This window comes from Onychomys torridus, chromosome 10 (assembly GCF_903995425.1).
Source record: "Onychomys torridus chromosome 10, mOncTor1.1, whole genome shotgun sequence".
Taxonomy (NCBI): Eukaryota; Metazoa; Chordata; class Mammalia; order Rodentia; family Cricetidae; genus Onychomys; species Onychomys torridus.
This window is the reverse complement of record NC_050452.1, coordinates 29,154,632-29,175,383: the sequence shown is the minus strand read 5'-3', so window position 1 is coordinate 29,175,383 and position 20,752 is coordinate 29,154,632. Positions and strand designations below refer to the sequence as shown.

At 49.6% G+C, this 20,752-nt stretch overlaps 1 protein-coding gene across 4 annotated transcripts in view; it reads right to left on the bottom strand.

Moving 5' to 3' along the window:
- The window catches only part of Rgs12 (regulator of G protein signaling 12), a 96,032-nt gene extending 91,024 nt beyond the window's left edge, over nucleotides 1–5,008 (bottom strand). For all 4 annotated transcript variants that reach the window (XM_036201026.1, XM_036201022.1, XM_036201023.1 and 1 more), the window contains exon 1: nucleotides 4,933–5,008. The gene's annotated coding sequence lies outside the window, so the exon portion shown is untranslated. The remainder of the gene's footprint in view (nucleotides 1–4,932) is intronic.
- Nucleotides 5,009–20,752: the final 15,744 nt, after the last annotated feature.

Here is a 20,752-nt window from a genome sequence, read left to right as displayed (position 1 = left end):
GCAAAAGGTTTCCTTTTCTAGTCTTTGAGCAACTATAATCTTTCATGACATAAAGTTCACAACTAGCAAAACCCAAAGGCTAGCCTATTCATGGAAACAAAGATATACAAGCTCCCAACATAAAAGAAATGTAAGTGCAAGGCCACCAAGGACTAGCACACTTAGAGGTCCAAAAGGTGGCAGAGATCCCATTGTCTGCATGCAGACAGGGCCTCCAGCTACTCACAGGATCACAGCAGAGGTGGGGTGAGAGAATAGTGTCACTACAGGGGTGAGGGAACACAGGAACGGGCACTGTCCCTTGGTCTCCTGGGATTCTCCACTGCAGCACTGCAGAAACCAGCAGTACCCATTTCTGCAGAGGACCCAATTCTTTGGGCAGGGAAAAGAACCATTAGCCATAGGAGCCAACGAGGACCTGACTGCATGGGGTCCACCTGCCAGAGGTCGAAGACCTTCAAATGCAAGAGCAGCAGCACATTGACCCAAGAATCAGCAGAGTGGGTAGCTAGGCTCCATCACTACTCCATGAGATCCAATGGCCGACTGAGACGAGGTGGCCCTGGGAATGGATGCCACCCTGGCCCACAGTCTGCTAGGCAGAGGCCATTTGTCAACTCATTCCTCTGGCTTTGGGTACCAACCTCGGCTCCTGAGTTTTGGGAAATTGATAGGACATGCAGAGGCCACAGCTTGTCAGGACATGGGTCCTCACTGTCAACGGCTCTGCAGTGGCAATTCTGATCCCAGAAACACACACCAATTCCAAATATTTGGAATATTTAAGAGTAAACCACCCCAATTTTTCCATTTCATTTTTATTTGATCTTTCCATTTTATCTCTACTTGACATTTATTTCTGTTTGTGGCATTTAAACCTGTGCAAAGTGAGTCTCTGAAGAGAGTTGACTGATTCCACAAACAAAAACCTGAGACACTCCATCATTAGATGCTGCATAAAAGAGAAAGAGCTTCATGGCATTCCAGTGTCTCAAGCACTCTGCAGCACTATTTTCTCTGACAAGCCTAACTATAGAGACAAGGCCACTCAGTCCCAGGTGCCCATAGTCCCACCCAAGGAGCCTGAGCTTCTCATCCTGGGGGCACCCTGCTCTCCTGCTCCTAGCTAACTTTACTACAGTTCCTTCACAACTGTTCCCTCACACCAACTGCACACAGGACAGAAGCATAGCTGTCTAGGATTCTATACCCAGCTAAACTAAAAAGGAACTAGATGGTAAGAAGGATGGCTTCAAAATCAAGAGGAAAGGCTCTCAGTTACATTTCTTAGCTACCAAAAAGAATAGAGTTTTAACAAAACAAAGATGGATCTGAGATCACACAGGAACCCAATACAGAGCAGTACAGCACAGACAACCCCAGGTGACAGCTCTGTGCAGATCTTGGGACATCACAACAGACTGGAGCAGGGTCATCCAATACCAGAGGGTGTTGGTGGACTAACATGAGGATGTAATGGAATCCAGTTTGGGTACACCAGTGACAGCAAGATCAATCCATAAGTGCACGATGGGAGCTGTTCTGCAGATCCTTGCTCATCTCAGTGATGGCAGCTAGTTTAAGCAAGAAGCCCACTATTGAAAGGGGTATGGAGACATGGCTCAGCACTTAATGGTCGCCAACATTACCCTCTGGGGCTGGGTAAGTGGCACAGAATGCCACTGTTGAATTTAAACCCATGGGCTAGTTCCTAGGTGTCATGGAAGGAAAACTAAGACCATGGCTCAGAGACAGATGAGTGATGTACAAAACATATGCATGTAGCACACAGTGTGTGTGCATGTATGTAACTGCCTGATCAAGGAAGGGAACACATGGGGATGTCCTATTACAGAGCTGGGACAGTGAGGTCATAAGAGAAGAAGGAAAGAAAACAAAGGACAAATGACATTGAGTGGGGTCACTAACCAGGTTTGTTCCTGCCTGGAACAAGTGACTTCTCTATGGGAGAACCTGGGCACTTCTAAAAAAAACGGTAGCTCCTGAAAATCAGAAGCAAAATTCCCGTGAATATTTGAGCTTGTTTGCCTTTGGGTATGAGGTTTGGGGGCTTTTTTTTAATGAATCTGGGTTTTTTTTTTGGGGGGGGGTTGTTTGTTTGTTTGTTTGTAGGGGGTTGAGTGTGTGTGTGTGTGTGTGTGTGTGTGTGTGTGTGTGTGTTTTGTTTTGGAGACAGGGTTTCCCTGTGTAGTCCTGGAACTTAATTTGTAACCAGTCTGGCCTCAAACTCAGAGGTTTGCCTGCCTCTGCCTCCCCAGTGCTGGGATTAAAGGTGTGTGCCACCACACCCAGAAAGACTATTTTCTTAACTACGTGTATATGCTCATGAATTCCAGAGCCTTAGGAGACCAAAGGCATTTGGTTCCTCAGGAACTAGATCTATAGGGAGTTGTGAGCTATCCAAGGCAGGTTCTGGAAACAAACATGGGTCTTCTTCGAGAGCAATACACACTCTCAACCACTGAGGCATCTCTCTAGCCCAGTGATTTTTGTTTTGAGACTTGACCCAGGCTCCAGCATCCAACCCATCATCCTCCTGACTCAACCTCCTGAGTGCTGGGGTTACAGGCTACTACTGAACAGATTTCTGGAGACTGTTGTTTTCACTGGATTGCTGAAGGAGTGGGAACCCCCACCTCCCTAAAGAGAAAGAACAAATGGATACTGCACCCTCTCACAACTGGGTGTGCATCCAGAAACACTTCCACAGAGCAGTGCAACCACAAACTACTGTAGTCCTTGGTGGGTAGGACCCTTGGGGTAGATCCATGTGTCCCACCCTGGGGAAGATGCAGGACACAGCTGTTCTTCAGTGAGAAGGGAAAACATACCAGGGGCTTTGCAGATGTAAACTGAGAACTTTGGATCTCCTGGCAACTCTCAATGTCCTCAAAGACCAAGGCAGAGGGAGGCTTAGGACAGGAGAGAAGGTCACATGATGCTGGAACCAAGCCCTGGGCCCAGGAATGAGATGAGGGTCCACCTGACATGAGAAGTTACGAGATTCTCCCTGAGCCCCAAAGGACACGTGGCCAGTGAGACCCACTGCACACTTCTGGCATCCAGAGCCATGAAGAATAAACTGTTGTTTTAAGCCACTAAATTCAAGTCTCTGCAATAGCTCAATATGAAACCAAAGCAAGTGCTGACTAGTAAGTAAATGTTTGCAAGGTTTCCAGCAAACTCACTCTCTTCTCTCTCTCTCTCTCTCTCTCTCTCTCTCTCTCTCTCTCTCTCACACACACACACACACACACACACACACACACACACACACACACACACACCACCATTAGGGGCCCTCAGCTACCCCATACCATCATGGTGCACTTGCTGCCAAAGCAAGGCAGGGAGCCCACAAGTAAGGCAGCACTCTCCCTTGGCCAGATGGGACCTGCATACTGGCTCTGTCTCAGATACAGATGTCAAAGGACAACAGGATTAGAAATACAGGGCTCAGCCTCAACCTCTCCCACTTCTGGGATCCTCAAAGGACCTACTGCAACAGCCTGGTTCACCAGGCTCAGTATCACCTCTGTGACCACCCACCATCCCATCCTCTTGAGGTTGCTGTTCTAAACCTAAGGCAAAACGTGAGCCGGTCCTTGACCCTGGTCCCCTCCTGTGTGCCACTAGAACCACAATGTGCCTCCTGTCACAAGCTGGCACTCGGTGATGCACTGCAATTTGGTCTCAGTAAGGAGCCTTGCCTTCTCCTGATTCCTCCAAAGCCTGGAACACACATACCACCCCAAGTCTGAGTCTGAGGGCCTTTCCTCAGTTCTGGTACTTGCTGGCCTTCTCTGCCAGCTCTCCAGCCTCTCCCTCTCCTCTTCCTTCTGAATCCCCTTGAGGGTTCGTTCCAAGAAACTTCACAGAAATGGCCTTGCATCTTTTAAAGACCCAGATTCCTGGGCACCTGTTCCCTGTCTTCATCATTTCAAGGTCCTACCCCAGAGCCTTACCTAAGCCATGCCCCTCTACCCCCATGACCTTCTCTGTCTCAACAGTGTCCCTGAAGCTCCAAATAAAAAAGGTGTAACATTTTTATTCCAGCTTTTCTGCGGAAGAAACTTCATACCGTCAATTGTGCTTCCTTCAGAAACTTTTAGAACTTAAGCACACTCCCTTGATTCATAATTGATTTGCTCCTCTCCCCCCACCCACACACACACCAGTTGCTTACTGTAGGCTCAAGGCTTCACTCCCAGGATGACTTCCCTGTACCAGCTTTCCCTCTATCTACCCTCCATGGATCTGAGCCCATTCCAGGAGCCTGGGCCCCTCCATTTGTATTCTATGGGTCAGAGCCACTCTGTCTACACTCCAGGGGTCTGAGCCCCACCCCCACCTACATTCCACAGCTGAGTCCCCTGTCTACAATTCACAGTTCCGCACCCCGTCTATACTCCACAGGTCTGGGGGTCCCTGTCTACACTCCACGGGTCTGAGCCCCTCCGTGTACACTCGACAGCTCTGAGCCCCCTTGTCTATCTATACTCCACAGCTCTAGCCCCTCTGTCCATACTCCATAACCCTCGCTGTGGGCTGCCCTGCGTTCTTGCCCTACATTTCGGGTCCCTTGGAAACGGTCTCTGCCCAAACAATGCAGCCGCGGGCTGAGCTGGGCATTAAATCCCCCTCCTTGCCGGCCGGGCCCGCTTCTGAGCCGGGTCAGATCCCGCCCGGGTCCTGTGGGCTGAGGCCCGTGCAGAACCTGCACATCGGGCCTGTGTGGGACCCCGGCCGCCGGCCGCGCGAGCAAGTTCCCGGAGTCCCGCGCGAACAAAGAAGGCGCGGGCGGCGCCCGAACTCGGCCCCACCGCCGCAGGCCGACTAGCCCGGGCCGTGCGGGGGCGCGCGCCAGGGAAGAAAGACGCGCGAGGAGACGCGCCGGCCCCGCTCACCTACCGGGCCGCCGCTTGCTCCCGCCGGGCGCCCGCCGAAAGCACCAACGGTCACCGCCGTCGCCGGGCCGGGGGCGGGGCTCCGGGAGGGGCGGGGCTCCGGGAGGGGCGGGGTCCGACCCCCGATAGCGGAGCTCCTGCTCCTGGGGGGCGGAACCCAGTCTTGTAGGGCGGAGACCCAGGGTCTAGGGGGCGGGGCTCGGTGAGGGGCGGGTCAGGCCGTTGTAGACTCCGGGACTCGGACCCGCGAGGTCCAGCTTCTGGGGGCGTGGCTCGGGGAAGGGCGGGGTCCAACCAATTTGGAGGGTGGGACTGAGGAGCTTGGGGGCGGGGTTCACTCTGGATCCTCGGGGCTCAGGGATTTGGAGGACGCGGGGTCTAGGGAACGGGGTTTGAGGAGGGGGCGGGTCAGACACCGACAGGGTCCCGCTTCTGGGGGCGCGGCCCCTGGTGGGACAGGGACCGGCTATTGGACAGCCGCTCGGGGGCACAGACGGCTCCCAGGACTGGAGTGCTCAGGAAGTAGGGACGTGCCCGGGAAATAAGACCTAACGGAAAGCACAATCTCCTAGGCAAAGGGATCGGCAGGGGCAGGGCGGGGCCTGCAGGCCGGGGCGGGACTTCCGCCCGGTGGAGGCGGTTTTGGTCTAGCGTTGGGACTCAGTTGCCCCACGGAGCCGCAAACGCCTGAAAGGTTTCTTTTTGAGTGGCTCCGGGGGGCTGGAGAGAAAGGTGATCACTTCGTCCTCCTTCAGGAGACAGGGTTGAAACCCGATGTACTTGGGAGGGGTGGGAGGGGAGTTGCCCACCTGCCACGAGAAGGGTGATCCACCCGAGAGGTGTGCGTTTACGATAGAGGTGTGTACCTTCCCTGCTCCAAGCACGCCCGGGCTATAATGCAGTAGTTGTACAAACTGGTTTTCTAGCTCCGTCGCCCAACCTTTCCAGAAACACTGGGGCTTGTCTACCCCAAGGAGACCTTCCTTCGAGGAAAGATGACGGGATTCCCCTTCCCTTCTCTAGTTGGCTTCCTAGCAACCACAGCTTCTTCGGAAGTTTCATTCCCAGTTAGTCAGTGACTAGCTAAAGTACTTTCAGAAAACAGGCCACTGTGCGTCTCACTGAAATATCTAAATGTTAAGAAAAAGAAAAAGTCCAATCGAGGAACTCACTGGCTGGACTCTGTTTTTCTCAAGCACTACCCCAACTTGGCGCAAGCTTCTTGGACTTGAAATTAAATCATCATGAAAAACCCACAGAAATAACCTTCAACATTCACTTCCTTAAATCAGGAAATGTAAGTCATGACTGGTAGTCCCTTCAGGGCTCCCAGAAGGACAGCAAACCGCTGGTTTCTGGTCAGTGTGTAGCTTCAGGTTGCTGCGTAGGTAGACACATCGGTTGTCAATGTGTCCTGGGTAGGAAGCCCCGTGACATCGGGCCAGTGGGAATAGCATAGACCCTGTTTCTGCATGTGTCACCCTTCTCTAGCCTTGGCCTCACTCACCTCCTTCAACCTCCTCAGCCAGAATCTCTCTTTCCTTCTTGGCCCTGCTTCCTCCTCTCCTCTTTTTCCCCCTTTAAACGTTCACTGCTGATCCATTCTCCAGGCTGCAGCCAACCCCACTACTCAGCACAGCCCGGTCCTTTCCTGTGGGTCACTGCTCTTTCTGCCCTCTCCCCTACCCCATGACCATTCTGTCCTTGCTTTAAGCCCTAGAGATGCTGACAATCCTCCTGTAGCCTGTAACCCTGGCCGTCTATCTGCTCTGGCAGAACTTCAGCCATGTAAGACCTAATGTTGATACGCTGTCCTGAAAGTACAGAAGAGGAGGTAAGGAGAAGGCAAGGCGCCTCTGCTCCACCACCAGGCCAGAAGGAAGCGGACCCAGAGCCCTGACTTCCAGAGTTGTGGGTGGGGCCGAGAAGAATGGAGAGCAGCCAGCAGAGAAGCTGTGAAGGATGTCCAGCACAGGGGACACTCGGCTGCCCTCCACATGCCTCGTAGACTGAGGGTAGGAGCAAGGAGGAGAGCTTAAGAACAGTCCCCAAGACTATCCCAGGACCCGGGTCCTCAGGCTGATGGAGAAGCTGATTACAGTGTGGAAACTCTACTCCTCCAGCCGGGGATGAACAGACCATGTTCAGCCCATGTTCTGTTCCTTCCTTGCCTTAGGTTGCCATCTCTCTGATTTGGGTAGTGCCCTCCCTTACACGGGCAAGCATGCAGAGCCCAAGACAGCCAGAAATGAGTCACCCATCTGAATCATCAGGCAGGGAGTTCAGAGAAGGGTCCAGCCAAGGTGACCACATGAGGAGCCCAAGCTGGACAGCTTTAAGTTTTGGAAGATGGGGAAGTTCTAAAGATGGACAGGGAGATGGCTGCACAGTGTACATGTGTTTGATGCCAGTGAACTGGTGATGATGGTGTTGACATGGAAACCACATGGAGGTTCCTCAAAACATTAGAAATATAAGCGTGTCATCTAGCAACCCCACTACTGGTATGTATCCAGAGGAAATGAGGTCAGTGTGTCAGACAGCTGCACCCCATGCTCACTTCATCACTGTTCACAATAGCCAGGATATGGAACCCACCTAAAGCGCGGGAGTAAAGAAACTGGGATACAATAGCATTCTATGCAGCCTTGAAAATGATCTAGAGGACATCACGCCAAGTAATAAGAGACCTAGAAAGGCTAATACACGTGCCTGCAGCTTTGGTATGCCCTACTGGGGCCTCCCATAAACTTACTTGGCTATGTAGTAAAAATGCTCCCCTTCCAGAACAGAGCTGTTCCAGAACCTTTGCACTGGGGAAAACCTTCCCCTGGAGCAGAGCTGTAACACTTTCACAGGGGAAACTATCCCCTAGACGAGCAGAGATACAACACTTACATTTGGTTCTGTGACTCCGATAGGCTCTTCTGTGCCTGTGTGTCCCCTTACGGTCTGAGCCACACATCTATGGTCTACCATAACAAACTCACCTTTTAGTTCACCAATCACTTGGCATCCCATCCACCAGCTGCAATTAGGTAAGTTTACCCTTTGGTAAGTGTAAACATTTCCCTGAGTCTGAGGAAGTGACCCTGGAGTGTCTGGAGGCTGAGATACCCCCAGCCAAGGTCTTTAAGGCTACAACTGGCCGTCTTCACCTGACCCCATCTCCTACCCTTGGTGCTGCAATCCTGCAGTTTCCTTAGGCCTAACTGGGCTATTGCCCCTTCCTGCCCTCTTCACCCATCTTCCCTTCGGGGCTGCCACAGCTCCTCTAGGCCCTTGTGGCTTTTACGACTGCGGATGAGACATATCACCCCCTCCAGCTTGGTTTTCTTCCTCATCTTCTGGCCTCCATGAAAGCCCTGGTATCAAGCACCAAGTCTCTCCTCTGGCTTAGCCAGGCTAAGTCCCTGATCCCCACTGAGTGCAGTGATGACCTGCTAAATAGCTTGGTCCTCATTCGGTCCTCCCTGAGTCCTGAGGACACCTGCAACTACAGGCTGTCGTGACATTTTCCTTCTCTCTCATCCAGAGAATGGTGTCTTCCATACCCTCCATTCCCCCTTGGGATGATGCCTCTATGCCTGAGAGGCCCTAAGTTGATTTGCCTTTCCAATCAAATTTGGCCTCAATACCTCTTAGATAATGGCTGTGTAATGGCACCCTGGATCCCAATATTATTCGGGACCTGTACAACTACTGTGAGTGAGGAGGGAAATGGAAAGAGATTCCCTGTGCCCAAGCTTTCTCTCTCACCTCCATTCTCTGTACTTTCTCTTCCCCTCCTCAGCTGCTAGCTATGATGTCAGGGTCAGGGTGTTTTTCCTTAGCCCTGGTCTTGAGGTCAAGTTAGGGTCAGGATGTTCTTTCCCTGGCCCTCCTACCCTATACTGTCCAGGTGTCCAGCAGCCCTCTTCCCTTCCCCCAGGCCCCTCTGCTCTGCCAAAGATGCTGCTCCACCTATTGGCCACCCCTTTACTTGTCATCCACCCACCTGTATAGGCTCAGCTCTGGGGTTGTCCTCTGGAACCAGCTCTCAGCCCTACCCCACCCATAACCTTCCTGGGCACCTGCCAGACTGTCTGTATGCCCGTCACATGGGGTCACATGGGAAAGGCAGCTATGCAGTATTGCCCCACAAAGCCACACACGTACAAATACCCAGACCTCAACTACAAATGCTTTTGAACATTCACCAAGACTGCAATAGCTAGACCGTGGGGATACCATGTCCATACAGGCAAGCATAAGGCTTGAGGCAAGCGGCTGGCCCAGCAGGTGTCACTGCCATCCATGGTCCTGGCAGAGCCCTTGGCTGAGGAAGAGGGACAAAAGTTGGAGCCTTAACACTAAACTGAGGAGCAGATTTGAAAGCAAGTACAGAAGCCACCCCATGAAAGACAGCCAGCCAAAGGTTTGCTTGGGACTTCGCAACTTGGAAGATAGAGAGGAGACATAAGGAACTTCGAAAACAGTAGCTGAGAACCCCCAGTCCAGCTGAGGTGTAACCCCTGCCAAATGCCTTCCAGCCATATAGTTGATTGAACCCCCTTTTGCTTCCCCACCTGAAATGCTGGCTCTAAGAGCTCAGCCCCCTCCCTCTGGGAAGCCCTCCGTGAGGAGCACCCCTCCTCCATGGTCTGTCGGCACCACCAGCTGCACCCTGCATTACAGAATGCATGAGGAGTTGACAGATGAAATATATTAAAATGAAGCATAATGTTTTTCACCAGAAAACACGAAAGAAATTAAATAGGACATACTGTTACTAAATAGAGCCTGTGTTAATTAGAAAGACTGTTACCAAATAGAAGATGCATCAATTAATAGACCATATTGTTGCTGAGCAGAACATAGAATCATTAACTACACCAGACTGCTCCTGCATGGAGCTTTCTATTTCTCTTCGTTCTCAGCAGGGCTGGGGAATCGGGGACAAATAAGTTCCTACAGGTATAGGCCTGGGGCAGTTTCACAAAACTGAAAAGGGCTTTACTACACAGATGGATGTCCACATGCATGAGAACATCAGCATCCTGTGTAGATCCTACTTTGAAATGCTCTTCTTAAAAGACCCATTCACGCTATCACAGTCACACTGGAAAGTTGCCAGAATGAAGCAGGGCATGGAGGCACACACCTTTAATCCCAGCACTTGGGAGGCAGAGGCAGGCAGATCGCTGAGTTTGAGGCCAGCCTGGTCTACAGAGTGAGTTCCTGGACAGCTAGGGCTGTTACACAGAGAAACAGGTCTAAAAAAATAAACAAAGGAAAAGTTTCTTTCAGAATGGTTGGGTATGGCAAGGGTTTAGGACTGTAAAGCCCCCAGTCTGGGAGAGCTGTAGTTGGGGTCAGGATAGCAAAGCCATGGGGAGGGACTGCCCAGAGCCACGCCCATCCTGGGTGCCCAGGACTCAGGACTTGGGGAAGATTCTCCAGCCTCAAGATGATCATCCTTCTGCTCACTTTGGACTTGCTCAGAGCCTTATGAACTTTGCATTGCTGTGATGAAAAGCCAGTCAACAAAGAAGCACATTAGTCAGGGCTCCTTAAAGGAACAGGACCATAGAATGAGCCGAACGAGATTAAAGGGGGTTTGTTAGAGTGGTTTACAAGCTGTGGTCTGGGTTGGTCCAGCAATGACTTAACCTCCTGGTAGAAAGAGCAATAATACAGTAGTTGTTCAGACTGCATGTCTCAGCAGTCCCAGGCTGGTGCTGGAATCCTGGAAGACTCCTAGAGAGCTGTGGGTCTGAGTCTGTGTTGAGGTCCTGGAGGAGTAGGTTCTTACACCAGGGAATGAGTGCCTCAGCAACAGCATAGATGAACTTGCTAGAGAGAGAGGACAAGCTTGCAGAAAGCAAAAGCTTCCTCCTTCCGTGTCCTTTTATGTGGGCTGCCACCAGAAGACGTGGCCCCGATTTAAGGGTGGGTCTTCCCACTTCCAGTGATCCAGTCAAGAAAGTCCCTCACAGATGTGCCCAGCTGCTTGGGTAGTAATCAGTTTGGTAGCCATGATCAGCCATTTACAGGAAGTTATATTTTGGCTCATATTTCAGTGGTTTCAGTCCATGATGGACTGGACTCTATTGTCTGGAGTATGCTGATAGAAGGGTGGGGTGCAACAGAGCTGCCCACCTCATGAGAGAAAGACAGAGGTGACTGAGACCAGACAGCACCCAAACATACCCCAGTGACCTACTTCCTCCAAATAGGCCACGCCTTCCAAAGTCTTCCTCACCTCCCAGAGGTGCCATGAAACCATGAAGCCCTTGGAGAATCAGCCACTGATGACAGCATGATCCATTTCAATGACTGGATCCACCAGCTGGTGACCAAGCCTTTCAGAGACACACTTTCTATTCCTCCCGGAACAGAACCTGTCACCCTGCTTTTTGCTTTATGTCCTTTAGGAATCAGAATGTCCAACCTATGTTTGTGTCTCCCAGGGTTTTAGTTTTGTTGTTGTTTTTTTGTTTTTTTGTTTTTCCAAGACAGGGTTTTTCTGTGTAGCCCTGGCTGTCCTGGAACTCACTCTGTAGATCAGGCTGGCCTTGAACTCATGGAGATCTGCCTGCCTCTGCCTCCCACGTGCTGGGATTAAAGGTGTGTGCCACCACACCAGGCCAAGGGGTTTGCTTTTAATGTAAATTTTGTATTAATTTCTGAAGGTTTTGTGTAAACAGAGTATTTTGATCACATGCAGCCCTCAGTCCTCTCCCAGATTCACTCCAGAGCCCCTCCTAACTCAGTGTCCCCTTTTCATTTTTTGATGACCCACCAAGTCCACATACTCAGAGGTGCGGCTCCACCCACTGGAGCAAATTTGGCCTACCAGAGGCCTCTCCATTAGAGAAAACTGACTCTCCCTCCTCCAGAAAGCTATCAAATGTCCCCAGCTCCTCAGTTGCCTTAGGCTTTAGAAGCTCAAAGAATCTGCCTCAGCCCGAACCACTCCTTGAGTCCCACCTGTGCCCTGCTTAGTGGAGACTCTGGGCTGGTGTAAAACTAAATTAAGGCTTTAGGGCCTTTGGACACTCTTATAAAAGGGATTATTAGCATCGTCCTGTGTAGATGATGATGACACAGTGGCTCAGGAAGTGAAGCATATAGGCCATAGCAGCAACAGAGCCAGAGTTCAGCTGTGTGTGACTCAGTGTTGGTTCATTTCCGTGCTGAGCCACCATCTGACAGTGAACTTTTACCTTCAGCACAGTGAGGGCTCTGGAGTGCAGGAGGGAGCTCAGAGGGCCAACCAACTACAACTGAGGGCCTCCACAGGCTGGGGGACGGAGGGGAGAAGGATCCTGTTATGGATCCCCAAAGCCTCTGCATGTGCTCATGGCAGAGGGGGAGCTGATGAAGGGCAGCAAACCACTGGGGACTGCACAGGCGGGGCCTCACTCCAAGCCCATGGAAGGAAGCCGTGAGAAGTGTAAACATGATGCACTGTCTTTTCTATCAAAGGCTGTGATGGTTTGTGTCAACTTGACACAAGCTAGAGTCATCTGGTAAGAGGAACCTCAATTGAGAAAATGCCTCCATCATATTGGCCTGTAGACAAGCCTTTGGGATGTTTTCTTGATTAATGATTGCTCTGGAAGGCCCCAGCCCTGGGCATGTGCCGTCCCTGGGCAAGTGATTCTGGGTTATATAAAAAAGCAGGTCAAGCAAGCCATGGAGAGCAAGCCAGTAAGCAGCATTCCTCCATGGCCTCTGCTTCAGTTCCTGCCTCCCTGCCCTGGCTTCCCTTGACAATGGACTGTAATGTAGAAGTGTGAGCCAAATCAACCCTTTTCTCTCCAAGTTGTTTTTGGTCCTGACCATCACACCAACGGGAAGCAAACTAGAACACAGAGTAAATTGAGGCAAAAGAAACTCTACTTTAGAAAAAGATTCGTTTGGTGAAAATTCAACCTAAGCAATTCCTGGAGTCAAAATATATGATATATATGCTCAGGTTTCATTTCACCCCAGAAACTGTGCCACTCTGTATTAGCCAATCATGGAAGAATGTGAGTCTGAGCTCTGGCCAATTAGAGTGAGGCACAGGGCCCCTAGGTGTGTCTGTTCACCTTGCTGAAATACTTTGAATTATGTGCTCATTTTCTCGGGACCTCAGACCCATTTCTCACAGTTTGGGAACTCATCTGGAATTGCTCCATGGCCTCAGGGGTGGGATGGGCTGGGATGGGCTGGGATGGGGCAGGATGGGGCAGGATGGGAGTGTGTGTGTGTCAGAGACTGGAAGGTGCTCTTATCTGTGTTATTGCTGCTCTCAATGTGGAAACATTCCCTAACCTCATAACTAGTGGAAACCCAAAATTGAAAGTCAATTGGCCACATTGGGATAAGAGCCCCAAGCAGGCACTGCGGTAACCAGATGACTTCATGCACAGACCAAGGTAGCAATGAAATTCAAGTTCCAGTACTGCTTTGGTAGTTGGGACAACCCACAAGTTGGTGAAAGTCAAGGAGACATGTGGTCAAATGTTTACCAGGTGCAGACACCCAACATGGTCCCATTCTCCCCTGAGGGGCCTGCTCAGAGACCTGGTCAAGTAGACTGTGAAAAACTTTATGTGATACCTAGGGAGCTCCTCTGGAAGATGCCCTCGTACAGCATATGAGTCTGCATGGACTCTGTCTGGGATCAACCCAGTACCAGCGGCCAAGAAGAGCCTCTGTGACACTTTCTGAGGGTTTCCACAGAAAGAAAAGCAGGGTGAGCCTGTAATGAGAGCATCACAAACACAAAACAGGTAAGATAAATCAGGATTCTGCATTGAACAGAGGTTGGGTTAAAGGTCTGAGACCTGGGGCTGGAGAGAAGACTCAGTTAAAAGTACTGTTGCTGTTACAGGAGACCTACATTTGATTCCTAGCATCCACAGGGTAGGTAGCTCACAACCAGTCGTAACTCCATTTCCAAGGGATTTGATACTCGGTTCTGGCCTCTACATGCACTGCATACACATGGTACACAGACACACATGCAGGCAGACAAACATACACATAAAATTAAGAAGAAAGAAGGATTGGGGAGAGTCCTACGTAGGAGTCAAGCCTCCTCCCTGAGGACTAGCCCTCATAGCCTAAAAGGTGCTACGCATGCTGCTAAGGGAGAATGCAGCTGTAATATCTATGAACCACAACGATGACCAGCAAAGCAAAACATATATACCCTGGGGGTAACCAATAGCTGTCTAATTGGATTTAAGGCCGTCAATGGAAGTAAATCTAGCCAACTCCCTATGGCTGGCAAGACCATGGACCCTATAAAAGAACCCACTACTGCCGCTTTCCTAAGCCAGTATAATTTCTGACTGCATTCTAATACTTATTCTTGTACCCACAGGTAACCATCGCTCTCACTCCTCATCAATGAAGCTTCTTTTTGCAGCAGATCAAGACCATTACAGAAATCCACAAAACGCCGAGAATAGTTGATCACCGGGTGTCTAACCCCAGCTGATACGCGAACAACACAACCACTGTAACTAAGGTTCAGGCAACATCCTGGAAGAAGTGGGCAGAAAGATTATAAGAGCCAGAGGACCAGGGAATCTGCTGTGAGACGTCTTTTATATAAGAGAAGCTACACCCATAAAATGTCGACAATACGTCACCTAAACAAGGCCAGCACAATGATAACACTAGTTGACATGCCAATGTGAATGCATAAAATCTCACAAGGCCCTCTCCCTAGATAAGGAGCTATAAACAATTAATGGCTCCTAAGAGAGGGAAAATCAGTCTTCCCCAGAGATGAGCTCCCTGATGGGCTATCCAGTCCCAAGTGGTCAGCCCTAAACACGCACACTCACGCACAACACCAAATGGATTCATCAGGGGTACATGCTGCGTGCGTGTAACAGTAATCAAAGAATAAGAGGTCATGCATTCAAAAGGGAGTGGGAAACCGGGAGGAGTTGAGGGAAGGAGTGAAATGATGTAAATAAAGAACTCATGACATTTTCAAAAATTCAAAATTAAAAAAGATTCTCTTTCATAGATTCTGGGTATCCCTCCTTGCTGTGTCTCCTCTTTCTCTTTCTCCTCCCAGACACCCTGTATCTATCTGTCTCCAGTCCCGGAGGCAGGGATAAACCCCTTGGGAAGAGACTAATGACTCAGTGGAGGAGGAGAAGGACCACAGACAGAGCAGCAGGCAGACAGACAGCTGAACTTTGCGTCTCTTCTCGTCTCTTCATGGCTCCAAGCTGCTAAGGCAGAACACCAGATGAACCCAGGGTTAAACAGGGAAACAGGCATGGCTGCAGGCTGTCCCTCTTCAGATCAGCCTCCCAGCACTGGGTGAGATGATTCAAAGGAAGCAGCACACAATTCCTCAGGAAGGGATGAAAAGATTGACTCCAGTTAGCAACAGTCTTCTTGGGGATGGGGGCCTTGAACCCCAAGACAATACCCCAATAGTCTCTGTAAGGGAAGCAGATGGAGCTTAATCCACTGTTTAAGTTTATTCAAGTTTATAGACTTGAAGGCTATAAACCAGATGGTCCAGGGCAGCATCTGGTGTTCCCAAAGCCCTACACCCTCTTGTCAGAGATTCCTTATGATCACAAATGGCTCAGGTCAACCTTAAAGATGCCTTCTGGACTTGTATTTGGCAGAAGAAAGCAGGGACTTGTTTGCCCTTGAATGGGAAGGTCCCGAGGCCAGAAGAAAGCGGTAGTACAAATGGACCACCCACCTGGGAGGTTCACAGAAGTCTCTTCCCACTTTCTCACCACGTAGACTAAAGAGCAAATTTTCCAAACTATGTCCTGGGTCTCTCCTCTACTTTTTTTTTCTTTTCCTCTTAAGATACAAGACATTCATGCCCACACCCCAGTCCCCAAAACCAAGAAAGGACTTAACATAACACTTGAGCCTAGCGGAGTGCTGTAGACTCTGGACTGATGCTTTATGCTATCAAAGCAAAGTCACACACACAAATCCTATACTAGGAACCCGAGCCTCTCCCGGAGGAGGTAAAGGGAATTAAGGCCAGGGAATTAAGCAGGAATTAATGCCCACCCCAGCACTAGCCTTGCCCTCTCTTGGAAAAGACTTTTCATCTTTTTGTAAGTGAGGACAAGGCTACTCCCCTTGGAGCATTGCTTGGGGTCATGGGCAAAGGCCCTGTCAAAGTTGCACCCAGCCTACCAGGGGTGGCTGGGATGCATTCAGTCAGTAGCTCCCAGCCCCCAAGGAGGAGAGCTGAAAGGGAACTTGGCAGCTGTTTAATTATGAACATGCTGTCCGAGTAAGAAGACGTCTTCAGAAGAGGGCTGGGATACGGCTAGCAGACGCCGGAATCTTGAAGTGGAAGGCTATTCCTCCAGAGAAAGAGGATTCCATCCTAGCCACCAACAACTGTTTTAACCCAGCAGAATTCCTGAGTGCAGGGATCCTTCTGTGTCCATGGAGCATTATTGTTTAAATCTGATTAAGTCTGTCTGTCCTGAAATGAGCAAGACATGTTTCTTCAGGGAGCCAAACTATGTATAGATGGGTCCTTCTGTGTAACTGAAGAGAAAAGACATCAATAGGTATTCTGAGATTGATAGAATTAAATAAAAAGTCACTGAATGTTGATGAATGACAAAGAACTGGTCTGCCCAGACATTTGAGTTTTATACCTTGAACCAGGCCATTAAAATCTAAAAGATAAACAAGGAGACTATAATACAGACTCCAGCTATGCATTTAGCTATTTTTCCCATGTGTATGTACGAGCACAATGCATATGCCTGATGCCCAAGGAGATCAGATGAGGACACTGGATTCCTTGAAACTGAAGTTTCAGGTGGTTGAACTACCATATCAGCACTGGGAACCAAATCTGGGTCCTCTGTGGGAACAGCCCGTGTTCTTAACTCCTGAGCCATTGCTCCAGTCCCCACATATGCCTTGTAGTAGTTTATATTTTGGGGGAAATCTGGACAGAAAGGAGGCCAATTAACAGAAAAGGGAAGAATTTGATACATAAAGAACTAATTACTCAGGTATGGAAAACTCAGAACTGCCTGAGGAAATTTGTCATTGTATAAACCTCCCTGGCATCAAATAAGCCACAGGTTGGAGACCCAGGGAAACAGATTGGCTTATAAAATAGCAAGAGAAACTGCTATGGAGTCTGAAGTTTTATATGCCCTCTCATCCTCACCTTCTCCAATCCATAACCACTTCAAAATTTGCAGAGGATTGGGACTGGAGAGATAGCTCAGTGGTTAAGAGCACTGGTTGCTCATCCAGAGGACATGGGTTCAATTCCTTCCACTCACATGGCACCCAGAGGACATGGGTTCAATTCTTCCCACTCACATGGCAGCTTGCAATTGTAACTCCAGTCTCAGGGGACCTAACATCCTCACACAGACATATATGCAAGCAAACTACCAACACACATAAAATTTATGTTTTAAAAATAAAATCGTTTTAAAAACATTTTCAGGGGTGGAAGAAGAACAGTTAACTGACATAGGGGCTACCTAAAATAGTGGAAGGAAAATGGGTTCTTCCTGGTGGGAGGGATACTAACCACATCAATAAGGGTACTAGCCTCAATTACATGAAAGAGGTCAGTGTGTCCCCAGACAATATGTGTAGCTATTCTAAGGACTTATGTCTGTATCTATAGAGATCTGCACTATAGTGAAATAGGCATCATCAGTTATGTGGCCTGTTGTAAAATTCATAATCAGAACCTTCACAAACAGATGCAGAGGAAAGAAATTCTGGGCTTAGGCCATTCCAAGGTACTAGGTGCACTATACTGAGATGCCTAAGGTAGGTGGACTGAGATAGTTAATGGTTACTGTAAACCACCTCACTAATTGACTGACCACACCCCCACTCCCCAGTGCTACAGCCAAGGAGGTAACAATAACATTCTTAGCATTTGGTCCTGAGATTTCAGTTAACACAAAATAGAAACTTGGATAATGAGAACCTTGGATACTGTCTTAGTTAGGGTTTCTAATGCTGTGATAAAGCCCCATGACAAAAGAAACTTGGAGAGGAAAGGGTTTATTTGGCTTACACACTGCTCATCATCAAAGGAAGTTAGGGCAGGAACTCAAACAGGGCTGGAACCTGGAGGCAGGAGCTGATGCAGAGGCCATGGAAGGATGCCATTTACTGGCTTGTTCCTCATGGCTTGCTCAGCCTGCTTTCTTATAGAACCCAGGACCACCAGCCCAGAGATAGCACCACCCACAATGGACTGGACCCTCCCCGCTCAGTCACTAATTTAGAAAATGCTCTACAGGTTGTCCAGAGCTGGTCTTATGGAGACATTTTCTCAGTTGAGGTACCCTCCTTTCAGATGACTCCAGCTTATGTCAAGTTGACATGAGACCAGCCAACATAGATACTAATGGACACTGCCATATGCCTTGGTACCCTCTCTCCTCAGGTAAAGTTGAAAGAATGACTAAGACCCATAAACGACAAAGTACTAGGCTAATCCTGGAGATTAAACTGTCTCAGACCAAATGCTTGCCAAGAATTCACACAGCCCCTCATGAAATGCTACGTGTTACCACACCATGGGAGAGCTAGTGTTTTTCCTTCCATGGACACTAAGATCACTTTGTCAAAGACTATGAGCTGGGTCTCTCCTCCTCTTGGTTTTCTCTTAGGTTCCGAGACCTCCTTGCCTAGACCCCCTCCACTAGAATTTCCAGTTCATCCCTTTCCAATGTGGGGACTGAGCACTGATAAGAGCTAGAAAGAAAAGATGCCCCTACAGTTTGGAGTGCTTATTTTTCTTGAAGAGGCCCAAGATTTGGTTCCCAGCACCCACATCAGGTGACTTACAACTGCCTATAAATTCAGTTCCAAAGCATCCAGTGCTCTCTTCTGGGCTCTGCGGGCTCCACACACATCATACATGCATGCTGCACATAAATTCACACACTCTCACACATGTACAGAAATAAGAAAAAAAATCAATGCATCTTTTTTATTTTTATTCTTTTTTTAAGTCTGGAAGGACAAGTTGGAACCGACCTGGGAACTAGCAGAAACACTGTTCAGGCAGGTGAAAGAGGCTGGGTACATTACCCCCAAATAGAGACAGCTGCTAAGAACAGTGCCCAAGGAGAATGGGCAACTTTCCCTCCAAAAGATTAAGAAAAGCCTGGTTTTCAACCTGATCCTTATAGAGAAAGACAGTGGGGAAGCCGGTGGTTAATATGTCCAGAATAGCATCTGCTTTAACTTTAAGTTGGGTGTGTGTCTACCCTGGCCCTCAGAGAACTCAGAGAACCAGGAATGACTTTCTGGGTAGGATAAACACATGCAACCTGGCTCTAGCCTGAGCATGGCCAGGGCAGATGCCTGCTGGTACTGCGCTGACAGACACTGGAGACTTTACCAGCCAACTGGAGTGGGACCAGGACTCTGGCTCAGATGGCTCGCCCTTCACTAGTGAGTACCCCCACATGCCAGTGTCGACCTCGAGCGTTTCATCAAACTAGGGCTCTTTTGACTCCAGTGGGGTCCTTTGACAATGCGCATCTCCATACATAGATTTCGTGGGACTGCTCAGAGCAGCCCCTGGCGGATTGAAGGCTAGGAAGCAAACAGCAGGAGGATTTGAGTCCATGCGATTCAGAAGCTCTAAGTGTCCAGCTTTCCCAGGCCTGGCCTAACCCTGGGCAGCATTCCTGAGACCCCCTCAGTCTGACAAACTAGATGACTGGCCTCTCTCTGGTCTATGGGCCTCAGGAATGACCAGGACTCCAGGCTGGCCAGGGACAGCAGCTTTTAACAGCTGATCTCTCCAGATTCACCCGTGTCTCCCCTGAGAGCAGGCCTTATTAGTTTCTGAAGTGAAACTGAGGCAGCCTTTGACAACCAAAGCCCAACTGTGTTGGGTCCAGGCGTGTTTTTAGGACCTCCTTTATAGTGAAGCAGAGGGCATGATGGAAGACAGGCAAAGCCATACCCTGTGCACTCCCAAGGGGCAAGAAAACCAGAGGCCTATTCCCTCCCACATACCAGGAGAGGGCCCAACGCCTTCCCAAAGAAACCAGCACTGGGACACAGTCCTGCTCAGGCTGGCCATTGGAAAATGCTGTGTACAGGGGATTTTGGATGAGAGAGGGGTGAGTACCTGCCCACACTACCTCCAGGCAGGCGGGGGCCTATCTTGTTGGAAATGCAGACTGTGGGAATCATGGCTGGGGGTCCCAGGAAGCTTCAACTTCACCTGTGGGTCATCACACGGCAAAGCATGCTTCCACAGGAACTCTTGTAGGTGCCTGGAGAACAAATGAGTGTGTGTGTCCTTGGACCCTAGTGACAAGTCTTTTGCTCCCTGCAGGCCTCTTCACAGGCAGAGCACTCCAAATTAAACTGAATCAGACCGAATTGGAAAAGCCCAGGTTTAAGGGGTAAAGCGTTCCCGGGTGATTCCCCGGCCCCTCAGACGGGAGACTGGGACGAGAGATGGGAAGAACCAAATGTCTGTTTTTTCTGGGATACAGCTTATATACCCTGTGGGAGTGGGCTTGAGCCTCTCTGGGAGAGGATCTGTGTTTGGCAGGCTTTGAAGGGGTGGGTTTAGGGAAAGAGATAAGTGGATCTTCCACCAGAACATTCCAGACTCTTTGGGTATAGGGATGCCAGGATGCCAGGGGCTGAGGTGGAGCGCCCACCCAAACACCTAGGACCTTCCAGGGGTGAAGGAGGCCACAAAACAGCCCAACAACATCACTGAAAAAAATTTAAATTAAAAAATTTTAATGAAAAAATTTCCAAGGGATTTGAGGGTTCAAGCCTTGATTTAATCTCTTTCTGCCCCAGGT